Here is a 22,502-nt window from a genome sequence, read left to right as displayed (position 1 = left end):
GAATGAAATTAGAACACTCCGTAACAGCATACACAAAAATAAACTCAGAATGGATTAAAGACCTAAATGAAAGGCCAGACACTGTCAAACTCTTAGAGGAAAACATAGGCAGAACACTCCATGACATAAATCACAGCAAGATCCTTTTTGACCCACCTCCTAGAGAAATGGAAATAAAAACAAAATAAACAAATGGGACCTAATGAAACTTAAAAGCTTTTGCACTGCAAAGGGAACCATAAACAAGATGAAAAGACAACCCTCAGAATGGAAGAAAATATTTGCAAATGAAACAGCTGACAAAGGATTAATCTCCAAAATTTACAAGCAGCTCATGCAGCTCAATATCAAAAAAACAAACAACCCAATCCAAAAATGGGCAGAAGACCTAAATAGACATTTCTCCAAAGAAGATATACAGATTGCCAACAAACACATGAAAGAATGCTCAACATCATTAATCATTAGAGAAATGCAAATCAAAACTACAATGAGGTATCACCCCACACTGGTCAGAATGGCCATCATCAAAAAATCTACAAACAATAAATGCTGGAGAGGGTGTGGAGAAAAGGGAACTCTCTTGCACTGTTGGTGGGAATGTAAATTGATACAGCCACTATGGAGAATGGTACGGAGGTTCCTTAAAAAAACTAAAAATAGAACTACCATACGACCCAGCAATCCCACTACTGGGCATATACCCTGAGAAAACCATTATTCAAAAAGAGTCATGTACCAAAATGTTCATTGCAGCTCTATTTACAATAGCCAGGACATGGAAGCAACCTAAGTGTCCATCAACAGATGAATGGATAAAGAAGATGTGGCACATATATACAATGGAATATTACTCAGCCATAAAAAGAAATGAAATTGAGTTATTTGTAGTGAGGGGATGGACCTAGAGTCTGTCATACAGAGTGAAGTAAGTCAGAAAGAGAAAAACAAGTACCGTATGCTAACACATATATATGGAATCTAAGGAAAAAAAAAAAAGGTCATGAAGAACTTAGGGGTAAGACGGGAATAAAGACATAGACCTACTAGAGAATGGACTTGAGGACATGGGGAGGGGGAAGGGTAAGCTGTGACAAAGTGAGAGAGTGGCATGGACATATATATACACTACCAAATATAAAATTGATAGCTAGTGGGAAGCAGCCGCATAGCACAGGGATATCAGCTCGGTGCTTTGTGACCACCTAGAGGGGTGGGAGGGAGGGAGACGCAAGAGGGAAGAGATATGGGAACATATGTATATGTATAACTGATTCACTTTGTTATAAAGCAGAAACTAACATACCATTGTAAAGCAATTATACTCCAATAGATACTAAAACAAAGAAACAAACAAACAACAACAACAACAAAAAGATAGGCTATCATCAAAAAGACCACAAAAAAGAAATGTTGGCAAGGATGTGGAGAAAAGGGAACCCCAGTACACTGTTGATGGGAATGTAGATTTGTGCAGCCACTGTGGAAAACTGTATGGCAGCTCCTCAAAAAAACTAAAAATATAAATATCATATGATCCAGGATTTCCACTCCTGGGGATATATCTGAAGAAAATGAAAACACTGATTTGAAGAGATACTTGCACCCCAATATTCATTGCAACATTATTTAAAATATCCAAGATTCCCAAGCAAAGTAAGTGTCCATCAACTGATGACATTTATATACATACACACACACACAATGGTATATTACTCAACTATAAAAAAGAATGAAATTTTGCCATTTGCAACAACATGGATGGACCTGTATTATGCTTAGTGAAATATGTCAGACAGAGAAAGACAAATATTGTATATTATCACTTATATGTAGAATTGAAAAAATGAAATAAACAAATGAGTACAACAAAGCAGAAACAGATGTATAGATATAGAGAATAAACTAGTGGTTATCAGGGGAGAGGGAAAAGGGAGGTGTAATGTTGGGGTAGGGGATTAAGAGGTACAAACTACTATGTTTAAAATAAACAAGCTACAAGGATATATTTTACAGCATGGAATATAGCCAATATTTTACAATAACTTTAAATGGAAAATAATCCAGAAATCTATGAAAATCTATAAAAATATCAAATCATTACATTGTTCATCTGAAACAAATATACTTCAATTTAAAAACAACTCTCAATCAAGTGGGTATAGAGGGAATGTATCTCAACATAATAAAAGCCGTATATATATTATAAATCCACAGTTAACATCACACTCAATTACAAAAAGCTGAAATCTTTTCCTCCAAGACCAAGAACAAGACAAGGATGCCCACTCTCACCACTTTCATTCAACATATTATTGGAAGTACCAGCCTCAGCTGTTAGGCATAAAAAAAAAAGAAAAGGCAGCACTATGGTAAAGAACAAGTAAAACTGCTACTATTTGGAGATGACATGATATTACATATAAAAAATCCTAAAGACTCCACCCCAAAATTATTAGAACTAAGAAATGAAGTCAGTAAAATTTCAGGATACAAATTAATATACAGAAATCTGTGGCACTTCTCTACACTAATAACAAACTATCAGAAAGGGATTTTAAGAAAACAGTCCCATTTATAATTGCATCAAACTTAATAAAATACCTAGGGATAAACTTAACCAGGGAGGTGAAAGATGTGTACACTGAAAGCTATAGACACTGAGGAAAGAAATTGAAGAAGACACAGAAATGGAAAGCTATTTTGTGCTTATGGATTGGAAGAATTAATATTGTAAACTATTATAAGTATTCACCCAAAGGAACCTAAAATTCAATGCAATCCCTATCTAAATGACACTGTATATTTCACAGAACTGGAACAAATAATTCTAAAATTTGTATGGAACCATAAAAGACCCTAAATAGCCAAAGCAATATTGAGAAAGAAGAACAGATCTAGAGGTACCACACTTCCTGATTTCAAACTGTACAACAAAGCTACAGTAATCAAAACGGTATGGTGTTGGCACAAAAACAGACATATGGATCAATGGAACAGGACTGAAAGCACAGAAAGAAACCCACAGCTTTATGGAAAATTAATCTATGAAAAAATACACAATGAAATATGTGTATTTCAAAGAATACACAATGGCGAAAGGACAGTCTCTTCAGTAAACGGTGCTGGGAAACCTAGACAGGCACATGCAGAAGAATGAAACTAGAACACTCTCTTACACCATATACAAAAATTAACTCAAAATGGATTAAAGACTTGAATGTAAGAGCTGAACCACAAAATTCCTAGAAGAAAATATAGGCAATATCCTTATTAGCATTGGCCTCAGCAATGCTTTTGTGGATCTGACTCCAAAGGCAATGGAAACAAAAGCAACAAAAAATGGGGTTAAATCAAACCAAAAACTTAGGCACAGTGAAGGAAACCATCAACAAAATGAGAAGGAAATAAATGGGAGAAATATTTGTAAATCATATATCCAAAAAGGTGTTAAAATCCAAAATACATAAAGAACCTATACAACTCAACAACAACAACAGACAAATCAAATTAAAAAATGGGCAGATGATCTGAATATATATTTTCCCAAAGAAGTCATATACTGGCCAGCAGGCACATGAAAACATGTTCAACATCACTCATTATCAGGGAAACATAAATCAAAACCATAATCAGATATTGTATACAGTGATAAGATATCTTTGTACATAAAGAAACACCATGTTTATTTGATAGGCATGAAGAGTGGGTGTCTTTCCTGTAAAAACATACAATATACTTTCTGTCCAGGCATTTTACTTAGATGGGTAGAAAAACTATTATGGAAAGGATCCTAATATATTTAGAGTAAGTGGGTTGTGAGAAATTTTTCTAAGAGAGAAAGATAGAGGTGGAGCTTACGGGTTACTTTTAGAGACTGATAATCTATTTTCTGGAGTCCTCTACCTGCTATAAACAATAATGGAAATTGTTATCTTGGCTCCTTAGTATTACAGAGCCATTAAAAGAAAGCCACTGGAGATAGGTGTGTTGACTGCAAAAGATCACAAGGGAACTTTCTGGTGTGATAGAAATGTCCTGTATCTTGGTAGGACTGGAGGTTACATGGGTACATGCATTAGTCAAAAATGGCTGGACTATGCATTTAAGCTCCATGTAAATTATACTTCAATAAAAATACAAATTAAAAATTTAAAGGGAAGCTAGCATAGGGAAAGAATTCTTGCTAATTTCTCAAGATCCTTGCTTGTACTTAATTTAGACCCTCTGTCTCACACTCTGTGGAGGTGACTCAAGGAGACTGAAAATTAATCTGTTGCTTACTCTGAGCAACAGCCCAACATCTTGTGCTATGTCCATATCCCACTGATGAGATGACAGAATAATGGGATTATTGTGTGCATATGTGTGTGTATGTGTCTCATTCCTTCTTTAAGCCACAGTTTCTCCATTTGCAGAAAGGGAATAATAATATTTGTTCTATCTCACTCATAGACCTGTGGTTTGCTTCAGTGATACAACATATTTGAAGAAGCTTCAAAAACTCTTAGCACTAATGAACTATCTGTGTCCAAATCATTTTTTCTGTATGTGTGGGGGTTATATGTAAGTAGGGAGGCAAGTGCTCCTGGATTGTCTATTAACTTTTCTCTGCTCAAAGTTCCCAGGGTTTATAGTTTTCAGCTAATGCCCCAGCAGATAATGCCATTTCTGGGTGCTTATTCTTTCATCAGAATCAATCAAAAGTAGGTGCTCTGTTGTCTCCTGAGGACATATTTACTGAGTGCCTACAATATGCTATTTCCCATAGAGACTCTGGAGATCTGGATCTAATTTTGTCTGGGTTAATGATGCAGCCTGGTTCCTGAGGCAACTAGGCTAAAGGCCAACTCTACTAAGAACTGTGTGGCCATTTTCCTCTGACCCCAAATCTGTTTTCTGCACTAAGCTTGTGCCTCCATGCTCAATAAGCTGGATGAGCTTCTCGCCTATGGAGATTGAAATAAGAGCATTTGTCTTCCAAAGGTGATCTCAGTCGGTTGAAGGGGGTGGACTGATACTTTTTAAGCAAATGAAGCACTTGGGTCTTCCCCTAGTGCTCTAGAAGTGTTTGAGTTGCTAGGGTTGGAGAGTTGAGATTGAAATATTATTTCCAATGACAACTTTTCCTCCATGAAGATTTTCTCTAAAAAATGTTCTTTTGCATAAGCAACCACAAGTGTTTCAGTTCAACTTGGAAATGTACTCTTAAAGGTAATTAGAAGACAGTGAAATAATGATGGGAAATATCAAAGGGAGGCAACATAGGGTAAGAGGTGTGTATGTGTGTGTGTGTGTGTGTATTTTGTAATGAAGTCTTTGGCGAGATAAAGGAAGCAGGAGCATATGTGAGTCAAGGAAGGCCTGGTAAGACATAGGAAAGAAAGACTAAGAACATAAGCTTTGAGTTGAACTTCTCAGTAGCTAAGCTCAGACACAACCCTTGTCTTCTGAATTATGCCTGGCTACTTACCAATCACTCAGAACTTTGTTCAACCTAAGTGTTCATAGTTCCTAGATATTTTGAAACAATTGTAAGAAGAGACATTCAAATATTTTAGTCACAAAAACAGAAAGACAGAAGTCCAAGTCAAGGAGGCAGAGTAGGAAGAATTTGAGCTTACGTCCTCCTATGGACATACTAAAACTACAACTACATATAGAACAACTATCTTTGAGAACAGCATGAAGATAAGCAGAGCAGATTTACTACAACTAAGAATATAAAGAAAAGGCCACATTGAGATAGAAAGAAACAGCAGAGACGTGGTACAGTTAGAATCCATACCTCTGGTGCAGTGACCCACAAGTGGGAGGGAAACCAAAATATCAGAGGTATCCCTGAAGAGCAAGGGGTCTCACCTCCCCTGTTAGGCTCCCCAGCCCAGGGGACCTGTACTTGGAAGACAATCCTCCATAAAATCTGGCTTTGACAGCCAGTAAGGCTTTCATACAGGAGAGCCAGAGGGCTGTGGAAAACCAAAATTTAAATTCTTGAAGGGTTTGCACTCACACAAACTAACTTGCTCCAAGTTCTAGCACAGAGGCAGGAGCTTAAAACGTGCCTGGGTCATATGAGAAGGAGATTCATTGATTAACTCTAGGGCATGTGCTGGAGGGGCAGGGATCTGGTGGCACTTTCTCTGGGGATGAAAAAGCTGGCAGACACTCTTTCTTTCTTTTAACCTTCCTTACACCTAACTGGCCTGGCACTGGCTGGCATCATTTCTGTCACCCTCCAACAACCTAGCTAAGACTGTACATCTCACACCAATGTTCCCATGAAGACCAACCATGCCCAACCTGAATGACCTGTCCTGCTCCTGCAACGTGGCCCCCAACTTGCCCTACTCAAGAAGCCACCCCAACTGGGGCCAACACCACATTCCAGCAGGCCTGAAGTAGTTACAGCCGGGTCTTGCAGCTAGTCATGGTAGAGGACAGCCCCACCACATCAGCAGATCCAAAGCAGTCAAAATGGGACCTGTCTGTCAGCCAGGTCAAGCACCAGTCCTACCCACTAGCATACCCACAACAGTCACAAATGAGATCCCAGCTAGGTGGCCTGGGGGCCAAATTCACCCACCAGTGTACTCTCAGCAACTGCTCTCCAACCACAACAGAAGGGCACATGCAGTCCACGTGGGGGATACCCCTGGAGCATCTGGCTCTAGTGACCAGAGGGAATTGTTCCACGGGGTCCCACAGAATACCTTCCACATAAGGCCACCCTTTCAAGAATGGGAGACATAGCTGATATATCTAATACACAGAGAGTGAAAAGACAAAGGTATACCTTTCAAACAAAAGAACCAGACAAAACCTCAAAAAAAAAAAAAAGAACTAAATGAAACAGATGTAAACAATTTACCAGATAAAGAGTTCAAATAATAGTCATAAAAATGCTCACTGAACTTGGGATAGAATGGATGAACTCAGTGAGAACTTCAACAGACACAAAAATTGTTAAAGAACCAACCAGAGCTGAAGAACACAATAATTGAAAAATCTGCTAGAGGGAATCAATAGCGGATTAGATAATGCAGAATGGATCAGCAATCTGGAAGACACTGTAGTGGAAATCACCCAATCAGAACAGCAAAGAGAGAAAACTTTTTAAAAATGAGGATAAGTTAAGAGACATTTGGGACAATATCAAGCACACTAATATTAATGTTATAGGGATCTCAGAAGGATAAGAGAGAGAAAAGACAGAAAATGTATTTGAAGAAATAATGGCTGAAAACTTCCCTAACCTGGAGAAGGAAACAGACATCCAAGTCCAGAAAGGACAGATGAAAACAGAACCACAACAAGACAGGTTAGAGTTAAAATATCAAAAGATAAAGCTAGAAAGATAATCTTAAAAGCAGCCAAAGAAAAACAACTTGTTACATACAATGGAACCTACACAAGACTATCAGCTGACTTTTCAACAGAAACTTTACAGGCAAGAAGGGAATGGTCTGATTTATTAAAAGTACTGAAAGGAAAAAAAAAAAAAATCTTATACCAAGAATATGCCCCGCCAAGGTTATCTTTCAGAATTGAAGGAGAAATTAAGAGTTTTTCTGACAAACCAAAGCTAAGAGAGTTCATCACCATTAAACTGGCCTTACAAGAAACGTTAAAGGGACTCCATTAAACAGAAGAGAAAAGGCCATAACTAGAAACAAGAATATTATGAAAGAAAAAACCTTACCGGTGAAGGCAAACATAGTAAAGTAGTAGATCAAGCACCTATAAATCTAGTATGAAGTTTAAAGACGAAAATAGTAAAATAAGCTATATCTTATTTAACAAAGGGATAGATTGGGAGTTGGGACTGACATATACATATTGCTATATTTAAAATAGATAACTAACAAGGACCTACTGTACAGCACAGGGAACTCTGCTCAATATTTTGTAATAACCTAAATGGGAAAAGAATTTGAAAAAGAACAGATACATGTATATGTATAACTGAATCACTTTGCTGTACACCTGAAACAAACACAACATTGTTAATCAACTATATTCCAATATAAAATAATAAATAAATAATAAAATAATTACTTAAGCAATACAAAAACATTTTTAAAAAGATGTAAAATATGACATTAACAGCACAACCTTTTGGAGAGAGGAGAGTAAAAATATAGCGCTTTTAGAATGCACTTGAACTCAAGCAACCATCAATATAAAATTGACTGCTCTGTACATGTTATTATATATGAACTTCATGGTAGCCACCAGCCAAAAATCTACAACAGATATACAAAAATAAAGAGAAAGGAATACAAACATAATACTAAAGAAAGTCATTAAACTGCAAAGAAAGAGAACAAGAGAAGAATAAAGGGACAGATAAGATCTACAAAAACCAGAAAACAATGAGCAAAATGGCAACAAGTACATACCTATTACTAATGACTTTAAGTGTGAATGGATTAAAAGCTTCAATCAAGACAGAGTGGCTGAATGGATGAAAAAACAAGACTCATATATATGTTGCCTATAAGAGACTCACTTTAGATCTAAAGACACACAGACTTAAAGTAAAGGGATGGAAAAAAGATATTCCACTCGAATGTAAACAAAAGGAAAGCTTAGGTGGCAATACTTATATCAGACAACATAGACACAAATGAAAGTGGGACCACATCGTTCCAAAGTCTGTGGGACAGAGCAAAAACAGTTCTAAGAGGGAAGTTTTTAGCTTTCCAGGCCTACCTCAGGAAACAAGAAAAATCTCAAATAAACAATTTAACCTTACACCTAAAGGAACTGGGAAAAGAAGAATAAAACCCAAAGTTAGTAGAAGGAAGGAAACAAGAAAGATCAGAGCAGAGATAAATAAAATAGAGACTGAAGAAACAATAGAAAAGATCAATGAAACTAAGAGTTGTTATTCGGCAAAGAAACAAAATTGACAAACATTTAGCCAGGCTCATCAAGAAGAAGATAGGGCCCAAATAAATAAGATCAGAAATGAAAGAGGAGGAGTTACAACCAACACCACAGAAATACAAAACATTATAAGATAATACTGCAAACAGTTATACACCAACAAATGGACAATCTAGAAGACATGGACAAATTTCTAGAGATACAGAATTTTCCAAGACTGCATCAGGAAGAGATTGAAAATCTGAACATAACTGAGTTTGAATCAGTAACAGAAGAAATCCCAACAAAAAGTCCAGGACTGGACATCTTCACAGGGGAATTCTAAACATTTAAAGAAGAGTCACAAAAACCAAACAAACAAACAAGCAAACAAACAAAGAGTCAATACCTATCCTTTTCAAACTACTCCAAAACACTGAAGAGGAATGATTTCAAACTGATTCTACAAGGCCAGTATTATCCTGATACCAAAACCAGACAAAAATTTAAAAACTATTACAGGCCAATATCCCAGATGAACACAGATGCAAAACATCCTCAATAAAACAACAGCATACTGAATTCAACAATACATTAAAGCACCATAATCAAGTGGCATTTATTCTAGGGATACCAGGATGATTCAACCTCCTGAAATCAATCAATATCATACACCACCTGAACAAAACAAAAGATAAAAATCATATGATCATATTAATAGATGTGGAAAAAGCATTTGACAAAATTAAACACCCATTTATAACAAAACCTCTGAACAAAATGGGTATTGAAAGACCATATCTCAATACAATAAAAAGGCAATATATGACAAACACACAGGTAACATGGAAAGATCAGCTACTTCATGGGTTGGAAAGATACATATTGTTAAAATGACCACAATGCCAAAAGCAATCTACAGATTCAATGCCCATGACATTTTTGACAGGACTGGAACAAGTAATCCTAAAATTTGTATGGAGCCACAAAAGACCTGAAAGAGCCAAAGCAATCCTAAGAAAGAAGAACAAAGAACAAACTGGGAAGTAACCACACTCCTCGCTTTCAAACTATATGACAGATCTATAGTAATCAAAACATATGGTGCTGACACAAAAACACACACAGAGATCAATGTAACAGAAGAGGGAGATCAGAGATAAAACCACACTTATACAGTCAGTTAATTTATTATAGGCAAACCAAAAATATGTAGTGGGGAAGAGACAGTCTCTTCAATAAATCATTTTTGGAAAACTCAAACAGCTATAGTCAAAAGAATGAAACTGGACTACTTTCTTATACCACATACAAAAATAAACTCAAAATGTATTAAAAACATAAATGTAAAATTTGAAACCATAAAATCCCTAGAAGAAAACTTAGGCAGTATGCTCTTTGATATTTATCTTAGCAATACTCTTTTAGATCTGTCTCCTCAGGTAAGGGCTACAAAAGCAAAAATAAAGAAATGGGACTGCAATAAACCAAAAAGTTTTGCACAGCAAAGGAAGCCATCAGTAAAATGAAAAGGCAATCTACTGAATGGGAGAATGTACTGGCAAATCATATACTCAGTAATGGGTTAATATCCAAAATATGTAAAAAACTTACACGACTCATTATCATAAATACAAACAATTCAATTAAAAAATGGGGATATATAGTCAACAGATACATGAAAAGATGCTGAATATCACTAATCATCAGGGAAATACAAATCAAAACCACAATGAGATATCACCTCACATCAGTCAAAATGATTACAAAAACACAGAAAGAAACTATTGTTGGCGAGGACATGGAGAAAAGGGAACCCTCCCACACTGCTAGTGGGAATGCAAATTGGCAGAGCTACTATGGAAAACAGTATGGAGATGCCTCAAAAAATTAAAAAATAGAACTATCATTTGATACAGCAACTCCTCTTCTGGGTATTTACCCCAAGAACATGAAAACACTACTTCAAACAAGATATATGCACCCCTTTGTTCATTGCAGTGTTATTACATTAGCTAAGATATGGAAGCAACCTAAATGTCCATTGATACATGAACGGACAAAAAAGAGGTGTTATGTACACACAATTGAATATTACTCAGCCATGGAAAAGAATGAAATCTGTCCATTTGCAACAACATGAATGGACCTAGAAAATATTATACTGAGTGCAACAAGTCAGACAGAGAAAGACAAATACTAATTGATTTCGCTTATATGTGGAATCTCAAAAAAATAAATAAAATAAACAGAACAGAACAGAAACAGATCCATAGATACAGAGAACCAACTTGTGGCCATCAGAGGAGAGGGGAGTGGAGGTTCGGGCAAAATAGGTGAAGGGGATTAAGAGGTACAAACTTCCTATATAAAAGAAATGTCATGGGAATAAAATATACAGCATAGGAAATAGTAATATTGCAATAAGTTTGTATGATGACAGTTACGAGACTTGTGCTGATCAATTCTTAATGTATATGTGTTGAATCACTATGTTGTTCACCTGCAACTTATATAATATTGTATGTCAACTGTACTTCAATTAAAAAAACCCAGAAGACATATTTACGTGGAGAAAAAACACAGAAACAAATGCCTCTTGCTCTGCATAATGTCCACAAAAACAAATAACGAGGCTATCCTAGAAACCACAGGGGAGTAAAACTCTGAACAGTTTGAAGAGGTAATAAATGAAAATTAATTGCACAGAAGCCATTATGCCTAATTTAAGATGCATAAAATATCATTAGTGTTACCTCTATTGAGTGTTCTGTCATTACTGTTTTATTTCAGTAAACGTAAAAATAAAGTCTTTCATAGGTTTTCCTCCTGATCTCCTTCCCACTAAATTTTTATTTTTCGTAGTATCTTAAGTTCTTGTAATAGGAACCACCCTCCTAGTTGTTTTTCAGAAACCTATTCATAATGGTTATACTATATTATAAAAATATATGTTGTTCTTGTTATTATTATTTTTATAACAGAAGTAATAATTAATTATTGTGATAAATATGAAAGGAATTACAGTTTATAACCTCCCTGGGCCTTAGTTTCCTTATCTTTGAAATCTGTTCGTACGAGGGAAGTTACTAAAGCCTCTTCCCCTGATAATTTCCCAGTCTATTCACATTTCCCATAGATCTAAGCACAAGGAGGCAAATTTAGTGACAAAGGCCTCCAGTTCTTTCTGGTAAATTCTTAAGATTAAGTTTATATCTAGAAAGTATGAAATCATTTGAAGAAAAAAACATTGGTAAGAAAACAGAAAAAAGCAATCATATTTTTATGTCACTTGTTTGCTTTCCTTTTTTAAAAAAATCAATCAGTTCTGAATTCCTTATCGAGACATTCAAGACCTCTATGATATTGCTCTAAATTACCTTTCCAACCCACTTCTATCTGTTCATCTTGCAACTGGCAGCCAGAGCACCTATTCCAGTAATACGCTAAGGACTGTCCCCCATCATGTACTTGCTTCATTCTTTTCTACCATTCAGGAAATCCCTTCTTCTATTTGCTTATAGAAGCTGTACCCTTCCTTCATGGTCAGAGCTCAAATGCCCACTTTCTTGGATTTTTATAACTAGAACAAGACCTCCTTTTCTTTCATTCTCCAAACATATTATCTATCTTGGAAGCACGGTCTATTAACACTGAAATACTTATTCCCTTCTTTTTTATGTTAAAATTAAAATATCATCTGATTTTCTTCTCCTTAGGTTAAGAGCTCCTTGAGGGAAAAATTAGGTCTTGTTCATATTTAAACCTCATACAAGTGGTTAGCAAAATGCATTTTTAATGTCCTAAAAAGAGTACCAAAGTAAGGGTCCGAAATATTGAGTTCCAGTTTTGAGCCCTTTAACAACTATGTGGCTATAGACATATTATTTAAACTCTATTAACCTCAATTATCTTGTGTAATATGAGGATAAAAACATCTACTCCACATGGAGGATTAAATGCTAAAGGGCTTTTAAAACTCTAAAATACTATATTACTTCAAGAATGAAAGTTATTAATGTTGTTCTTACAACTTTACTATTATGGTAGTCACTCAAAGACTATTAAATGTGTCTAAAAGAATGAAGGAGCAAAAGTAAGTAGATAATAAATGTCATATTTGAATTCAGTTAGAATGGAATGGCTACACACATTTATTTTCTTTCTCTCCTAAAACTCTATTAAAATAAAATTAAAGGCATTTTTTAGTAGTTAAAAAAGCAATATTACAAAGAGAATAAAGAGGGCATAAGAGTAGACAAGAGATTTCTACAAACTTTTAAAAATTTTGGAAGTAGATGGGGAGGTAATACATGGCATAGCTGAGCAGGAGTTAAAACGACTTCTGAACCTGAAGAGGGATATACCAAGGAGGATGCAGCAGAGCCCCACTAGGATCCCAAGAAAGACTTGTAGCTTGTAACACGTAGGAAGGTGTCAATGGAGAAAGGAATAGGAATAAGAGTGTTGTTAAAACTGGTGTGCAAAGCAGTTATTTTTCATATTTCCTTCTGTCTTCTGTACTTCTGTGACCAGGGTTTATTTCCTCTCCCCCTCCCTTCTCTTGCCATGACTCCACCTCCATGAGACTAGAACTTTATATTCTAGCGAAATAAATCCTGGGGGCTCTGGAATCATGCACACCAGGCATAGAGGAGAACGAAGGTGAGGTGTGGGGCCAAAAATTTAGGGAGATGAAGCGAGAGTCTGTGTTTTCAATTGTAGAGCCCCAGTGTTCTTCCATTTGCTACTCCTAAATGCAAGGAAAACAGGTGGATCTCTCCAAAGCTAGAGGCTGGAGGATTTCTGTCTATAACAAATAAAAGAGAAAACCCAGGAGTAAAGCATATAGAGAATCACATATGGAGGTTCTGCAATGAGATGTTTGCCATCTCATTTCTCTAACATGGAACCCAAGAGTCAAAGCCAACTCTTACACACTTCCCTTTCCCCTACCCAGAAAGTCTTCAATCTGCCTATTAGTGTCTCATAATTAAATGTGAAGGAACATATATTGAAGGAAGGAATGCTTTAAATATGGAGAGAGAGAGAGGGAAGGAAAACCCAAAGGAACAGAAGCTGGAGAAAATTCCAAATAAGAGAGAGAAAAGATAATAATGAACTCTTGAAACAAGTAGAGGATGTGGTTTTTTTTAAAACAGTACAACTGGAGATAAAGAAAAATTTCTGGAACATAGCAGGCACCCAATACTTGTTAAACAAATGAATGACTAAATAAAAATTGTGTTCATAGGATCCCAGGTTGAGCTCTATCTCCCCAGCTTGCTAGCTCTCTGACCTCAAACAAGTCATTTATATTGGCAAATGTGAGTAAAAGGTCTTAAGTGCTATGAGGTTACATAAGATTAAAATAATAATGACAAAGTCCTAATAGCAGGTAATATTTAGTGAGCATTTACTATGTGCCAGGCAAAGTTGCAAGTGTTTTGAAAGTATTAACTCATTTAGTCTAAAATACATTTTGAATTATAAATAGTCTGCCTGTGTAGACAATGATTAGAGCTCCTTGCCCAATGTATTTCCCACTGCAGTAGAACTCAGTCTTGGGCATATTTGGTTTCAATTTCTAGTACTTCTTTGGAAGCAGATGAAAGGGTTCAAATGACTTAGACCAAGACTAAGAGTCAGAGCTCTTATCCTGCCACTCTGGGAAAAATGGCACTGGAGAATAGAGGAAGTGATGGGGGGATCACATTTCTTATAATGGGTAGCTCTATCTGCCTTAAGAAAGAGAGAAAATTAGTATTCTCCTAATAGACAGAATGTCACAGAAAAGTTCAACCTTCTTCATAATACTGTAATTAGTATTTCATATACTATAATTTTAGTCTTGATGAGATAAGCACTTTCTGAAGAAATTTCAATATCTATATTGCTAGTGCTAGCAAAAAAAAGCAATTTAAAATGACACATTTTAATACATAATAGTTTCCCCAACCTTTTGATGTAGCAGCATGAATATTAAATTCTACGGGAGAGAAGGAGGTTTGAGGTTCCCTCAAGGGGTTGGTGCCTTTATGACAAACACGACATGTGTCTGCTGAGTGGAGCCAACCTCAGCCCCCTGGGTCTTTTGCTGATCAGGCTGGTAAGAAAGTTCCCTTAAGGTAATCTCACCATAATTCAAACAGATTCAACCACAGGACATGCTAGGAGTGGCTTGTAGGGAAGCAGGAGGAAGGACACTAATAATTTTGCATCACCTACCATGTGCTAGGCATTATACTCTATAAACAGTATGTCATTAATTCCCATTCTATAGATGAGAAAACCGATGCTGAAAAGGGTGAACTCACTACTGCATATGTAAGACCAGTAGGTATTTGAATCCAGATCTACCTGATTAGAAAATCCATGTTCTGAACATTGCAATAGCCTGCTTCTGTGAAACAGGTTGTTTAATCTTATAATCCCTTATTCCATGATTGGATTCCCTAGCTACATACACTGAAGGTAAATCACTGAAGGAAAAAAAAAAAGTGGATATCAAAAATTTCCAGTATTATTTAAATAGCACTGAGAGGGACACATACTCACTGAAAATACCCTAGCTGCGGTTGAAATAAAGAAATGCTATCGTTTGGCTTGTTATCTTTTCCGTGACCACTGGTTTAAGACTGCCTGCTGGTGTCATGACAGAGTAGTTTGTGATTACAAATGCTCATAAACATCCTCAAGGCATACCTCCTCTGAAAAGGGAAATACAATGATAGTGCATTGGTATTGTGGTATCTTCCTGTGAATTTCAACAGACAACTTTGATCATTTTCCAAACAGCTGTAAGAGGTGTACAGATTGAGGCATCTACTGGGAATTGCAGGTTGGGGGTAATTAAATTGGGTTCTCTCTCCTTGGATGGTGCTGTTGGCCAGTGCTAATGATTACCATCACTGCAGGGAGAGCACAAATGTCACTACTATTATTATTGAGAGAATGAAGAGGAACAAGAGAGATGAGATGAAGGGAAAGTGGAGATGGGAGGGGCATGAGGGAGAGAAGAAGACAGGATATTTACGTTAGCTATCATGTCTTCTTCATTTATGTGCCCTAGCATGGAACAGAGTTGCTGGCAAATAATTGATCCTCAGTAAAGAATTATCAAATGCATGGAAGAAGTGATGGCTGTATGGATGGCAAAAAATTCTAAAAATTAAGAACAACCCACATATCTTAGTCTGCTGTGGCTGCCATAAGAAAATATCACAGACTGGATGGCTTAAATGACAGAAATTTATTTTGTCTCAGTCTGGAAGCTGAAGTCCAAGATCAAGGTGTTGACAGGGTTGATTTCTCCTGAGGCCTCTCTCCTTGGCTTGCAAATGGCTGCCTTCTCACTGTGTCCTCACATAGTCTTTTTTTTCTGTGTATGGACATGCCTGGTGTCTCTTCCTCTTCTTATAAGGACTCTAGTTCTATTGGATTAGGGACTCGCCATATGACCTTATTTTATCTTATTTACCTCCTTAAAGGCCCCATCTCCAAATATAGTCACATCAGGAGTTATAGATTCAACATATGAATTTGGGGGGGACACAATTCTGTTTGTAACATCATACCATTCAATTCTAATTTGAATGTTATGTTTATTGTGGATTATTTCCTGATTCTTACCATGAGAATTAACTCCCATAGCACATTACAAAATTCTATGCCTAGAACTCATCAGTTTGCTCTTTCTTTGGACATAGCAGAAATCTTCTAACTGGTCTCTTTGCCTTTGGTCTTAACTCTCATTCTGTATCTTTCATTCTGAATAGCTGTCTAAGTGAACTTACTAAAACGCTCATGGAATCATGTTACTCCTTAGCTTTACACTTATCAATGAGCTTATGAATATAAGTACAACTCCTCGGAATGAGTCTAAATTCTCTGTACAATCTGAGACTCTGCCTATGGAATGAACTTCATCTTTTATATCTCTTATCATAAATTACCCACTGCCCACTCTGTACCACAGGAACCTCTGCTGTTTCAGATATCCAAGCCATAGCATGTTGTCCTTGCTGCCTGCAGATCCCTGGGCCAGAGTTCTACCCATCTCACTGTACTGACCCATGGTCATGCACATATATGCACTCCTCTGCCCTCTCCAGGGTTAAAGAATATCCTGACCCCTCCACTCAAACTCCCCTTGTTCTTCTCTTTGTGTTTTAAAATTTTCATTCTTTTCAAAATGTGCCCTAGAGGGAAATCATAATAAGATGTATTAAGAAATAATCATACACATTAGAACATTGGAAGGGGAAGTTCCAATTGCTGTTAATCAAGTTATTAGATAAAAGTTAGTAGATAACAGATATAAACTCTGGAAAAAAATATCCTGAAAGCATATGAGAGCAAACAAAAGGAGTCAGAAACAAGGGTGGGTGTTTATGATTGAACTTTTTTTTTTTTTTTGTCTAAGACTAGGCTCCAGTTGGTATCACATCAAGTAGGTAAAACTCAGTTGTAAAACATGTGGTTTTAATGCCTTGAAGAACCAGTGGAGAGAGTTATTGTAATGAAAGGAGTGGAAAAAATTAAGTAGAGAAACCAAGAAAGGAGAAAGTCAAAGAAGGAGACTCTTAAGCTTTGCATATAAAAACTCTACCCAAATTTCTGGCTGCCCTCTGAACTATGAAGGTATAGGGTAGATCCCAGCTCCCAGATGAGGTAAACGAAGTAGAGATTACAGTTGATGCCTACCACAGGAAAGCTAAAATTTGGAATTTGAGTTCAGTCAAGTTAACAGTCTGTTAAAGAAATAAATACACATCAAAGGAAGATAACAGAATCCAGCATTTCTACAATTTATGAACTACACTGTTTGAAGCACGATACTTGGGGGAAAAGATTAAAAAAAACTATATCCAGACAACAACAACTACATACTCTTTGAAATGAGGCTGAAAATAAAGACATAGCAGATAAATGACAACTGATAGGATTTGCTGCCAGCAGAGCTATACTACAGGAAATGCTGAAGAGAGTTCTTCAAGAATGAAATGGAATTAAGACAGATGAAAAGGTCGGGAAAAAAAACCAAACTGGAAACGGTAAATATGTAGGTAAATAAAAACAGCTACATTTCCTTTAAAATACATATGACTGTTGAAAGAAAAAATGGTAATATTAGGCTATGGAGTTTATAACATGCACACATGTAATGCATAAGACAACTCTAGCACTCGCTAAGATATATGCTGTGCCCTAAAATAAGGCTCAATGAATTTGCATGTATTGAAGTCATATAGTATATATTGTCTCATCAAAATTGAATAAAATTAGAAATAAATAACAGTAATACACCTGGAAAAATTCAAATATTTGAAAATCAAGCAATATACTTTTAACGAATCCAAGAGTCAAATAAAATAATCATCTAGGGGAGTTCCCTGGTGGCCTAGTGGTTAGGATTCTGGGCTTTCACTGCTGGGGTTGGGGGCCAGGTTCAATCCCTGGTCAGGGTGCTGGGATCCTGCAAGCCATGTGGCATAGCCAAAAAAAAAAAAAAAAAAAAATCATCTAGGAATAATTTCTTAATGAAAATATTTAAAGCCAAATCATAATGTAAATGCGTTAAACCCTTTCTGGGCGCTATATCATTTTAGAGAGGCATTGTTTCAGGTGCCTGATCTTGTTTTAGGGATATGTTATAGCATAGTGGTAATGACCATGGATGTAGGACACTGCCTGCCTGAGTTAGAATCCCAGTTCCATCAACCACTATCTATACTGTGGTGTAAAGCAAGTTGTTTAACTTGTTTGTACCTCTATTTTCTCAAAATAAAATGGAGTTCCATTCAAAAGTGTTGCTGAGAGAATTAAATGAGTTAATATGGGTAGAATGCTTAAAAGAGTGCCTGGAGGGCTTCCCTGGTGGCGCAGTGGTTGAGAGTCTGCTTGCCAATGCAGGGGACACGGGTTCGAGTCGTGGTCTGGGAAGATCCCACATGCCGCGGAGCAACTAGGCCCATGGGCCACAATTGCTGAGCCTGCGCGTCTGGAGCCTGTGCTCCGCAACAAGAGAGGCCGCGGTAGTGAGAGGCCCGCGCACCGCGATGAAGAGTGGCCCCCGCTTGCTGCAACTAGAGAAAGCCCTCACACAGAAACGAAGACCCAACACAGCCATAAATAAATAAATAAATAAAATAAATAAATAAAATAAATAAATATATAAAATAAAAAAAAGAGTGCCTGGAACACAGTAAGTATTTAACAAAAGTTAGTTATTATTATTATTATTTGTCCTCACTGCAACTTTAGAACATATTCAGAATAGGAATTGTGCTTGGTGTCTCAAGCACCTGCAATAGTAGCTGGCACATAATAGGCATTTGCTAAATAATTATTTTCGAACGATTAAAATGTTTTCTTTATTGTGTCTTCATCAGGGCTCAGGGATTATGCTGATCAATTTACATGCCTTATTTCACTGAGCCCTCATGACATGAGAGGTGATTACCCTTATGGTTCCCATCTTACAAATGGCAAAGCTGGGGAGAAGGGTGCAGGGGCTCATTCGAGGTCACACAAAACACAAGTGACAGCCCGAGCATCACACTTAAGGCCTTTGGACTTGGAATCCCATGCTCTTTCTCGCTTTCATGCAACTTAATAAATGGGTCTAAGACTCTAGCTAACTCAAATTTTTACAACTTTGAGAGTAAATTTTTAAACATTTAAAACCCCAGCAAAACTTACGATGATAAGGCTAAATCACCGCTTTCTGGTAGGGTGCCTTGGCGCAAATACCTCTGAGTTTACACCACCTGGAAACCAGGCACAACCTGTGAAATCTAAGCCTCAGCGTCCCCCTCTGCCTGGCCACACTCTCAGTTAAGGGTCAGCCTGTCATGTGACTTCCTCCCAAAGTGCCACATGGGGGCAACATCCCCATCCTTGATGAAGCTGGTATAGGGACACTTTCTCAGCCAAAGCCCAGAGAGAGGAAAAGCGAAATAAGTGTTCTCTTCTGCTTCCTACCACACTCTGGGACAGAAAGGAGCAGTCTTTTCTTTTACCTCCTTTATCTCATACCCTCCTCTGGTCACAGGTGGAAAGAATATTCACTATGGGGGACAACAGTTGGGTCCTCCACATTCAGCTTTTGCTACGTTAAAGGACACAAAGGTTTTGGAAACTCTCCTCTCACAAAACCTAGCAAAATCCTGTTTTTGCACATTGGAGGCTGAAATTTTGCTCATTCTCTAGTTTCCTCATTCTTTCTTTCAACATTCTTCCACTATGAGTCTTAAATTTTCACTAGGAAAATAGATATCTTTCTTTTATTAGGACAAACGCCATGCATTCAGAAAGGAAAAAGAGCACTACGGTAATTTTAAAAACATTCCTCTCAGTATAGAAGCTTGCTATAGGTGCCAAATGAATATGATAAAACACTATACACAGATATTTAAGTTTCACAAAAAGTCAAAATTATAAATTTAAAAAATCAGTAGCATTTTATACACCTTAAGTAATAATGAGCATTACAAAATGAATTTCTAGTTATCATTCATTAATATCTAGAAATGTTTCAGGATTGTCTATAATTGTTCAAAGCAATTATAAATTTAACTTTTATCTTTTGTACATTATTTGCATCCAATGCGACAACTTTGTGTGTGTGTGTGAGTGTGTGTGTGTGTGTGAGTGAGTGTGTGTGTGTGTGTGTGAGTGTGAGTGTGTGTGTGTGTGTGTGTGTGTACATGAGGGTCCAGTCCTCTGTACAAATATTCAATGATTTGCTGGTTTGACAAATCAGACTCTTTAAGTCATTTTACTTTCCTAAATTAGGATGTGGAGTTACTCATGAATCATGCCTATTAATTAGAAATTCCTGTTATTGGTTAAAATTCTAAAACCATAATAAAATCAATAACTTATACTTGCCCTTTAGTATGTGCTAGGTACAGTGATATGCCCACATATATTTCTTTGCTCTGTCAGCTGACAGGCCCCAGAAGCAACAATAGCCTAGTAGCAATGGCAAAACCAGCACCTAGAGCATCTTACAGTGCCAAAAAGTAAAGAAGTGCTCAAAAACCAAACAAACCACACACATACACACACGGAAGACCAAATAAACCTCAATGATGGGTATACGTCAAAGGGATACAGGAGACAACTGAAAGACTACCCAAAGGCCAAAGCTGGAACAATTTGAGCAAGGAAATAAATAGGGCAGTATTGGGTTATAACCCAAAATATAAAACTAATATCCATGAGACCATACTGATATATAAATGATTGACTAAATAAATGGGAGATAATAGGTAAATCTTCCATGCAGAAGAATGCCCAATAATTTACATAGATACTCATCCCTTAAAGAGGTAGAGCATCATTCCTCACTCTCTAAGTGTGAACTACATAGAGTGACTTTCTTTTAAAGAGTGAAGTATGGAAAGGGGGAGAAAAATAGTAACTTTACGGAGGTGAAACCTGGCAAATACCAGCTCAATTGAGGGGATCAGGACTAACATAACCAGTGATAAGTTATACTGATAGTATGTACCCTTGATAAGATGTGATGTGATGTGAATGGTACTTTACATGTGTGGTCTTCCCTCTCCCTCCCCAAACCTATTAACCCAGTCTAATCGTGAAAAAAAAATCACACAAATCCCACTTGAGGGATTTTCTACAAAATCCCTGACCAGTCATCCTCAAAACTGTCAAGGTTATCTAAAGCAAGGAGCCTGAGGGGCTGTCACAACCAAGAGGAGCCTAAGGGGGCATGCCCTTTAAATGCAAGGTGGTATCTTAGATGGGATCCTGTGACAGTAAAAGAACAGTAGGGAAAAACTGAGGAAGTCTCAATAAAAAATGGATGTCAGTTAAAACTAATGTATCAAGATTGGTTTGTGAATTGTGACAAAAAAACCACATTGGTATAAGATGTTGATAATGGAGGAAACTACGTGTGGAGTATGTGGGGGTATACAGGAAATCTCTGTGCTATCTTCACAATAATTATGTAAAAATAAAAGTGCTCTAAAGGTAAAAAGTTCATTTAAAACATGCTCCTTCTCTGTTACCAAACATACCATTCATATTTGTAAACTTAGACAAATCTACTATCCTAGAAGGTAGAATTCCCTGCCCCACTCATTTATCCATTTATTGAGAAGGCATGTCATAAGGAAAAGAACATCTTTGCCCAGAGACGAGGTCCCTTCCCTCATTGACTTCTTCTCTAGGGAACTGTGGCTCCACACATCACTGAAGCCATGTAGACATTGCGAGACACGCAAAGGTACGTGAGATCAGTTACCTTTGTCATAAGACCCAGCATTACCAAGGAAGCAAGGACTGTGCCAAGCAAGCCAGCATGACCTCATGTACCCATCGTGCCCCTTGCTTGCTGAGCCTTGTCCCCATGCAGTCCTATCCCATCCTCATACGTGCATATGCCCGCTTGCCCAGCATTTCGCTTGGCCCATCACGGGGAGGACAAGATCCTGGGCATGGCTGTTGAAGCCTCTGCTGCCTCTCTTGTCCACAGTTCAGTGTCATCATTCAGAGGCCCCATTCCGAACTCTGCAACTTTATAGACACATTGCTATCGCTACCATTGGTTCATCCTTTATCACTTTCTAATTAGTCCATAAAGCTTTTTACTCTAG

Source organism: Eschrichtius robustus, chromosome 11 (genome assembly GCF_028021215.1).
Source record: "Eschrichtius robustus isolate mEscRob2 chromosome 11, mEscRob2.pri, whole genome shotgun sequence".
Classification (NCBI taxonomy): Eukaryota; Metazoa; Chordata; class Mammalia; order Artiodactyla; family Eschrichtiidae; genus Eschrichtius; species Eschrichtius robustus.
This window is presented reverse-complemented; position numbering follows the sequence as displayed.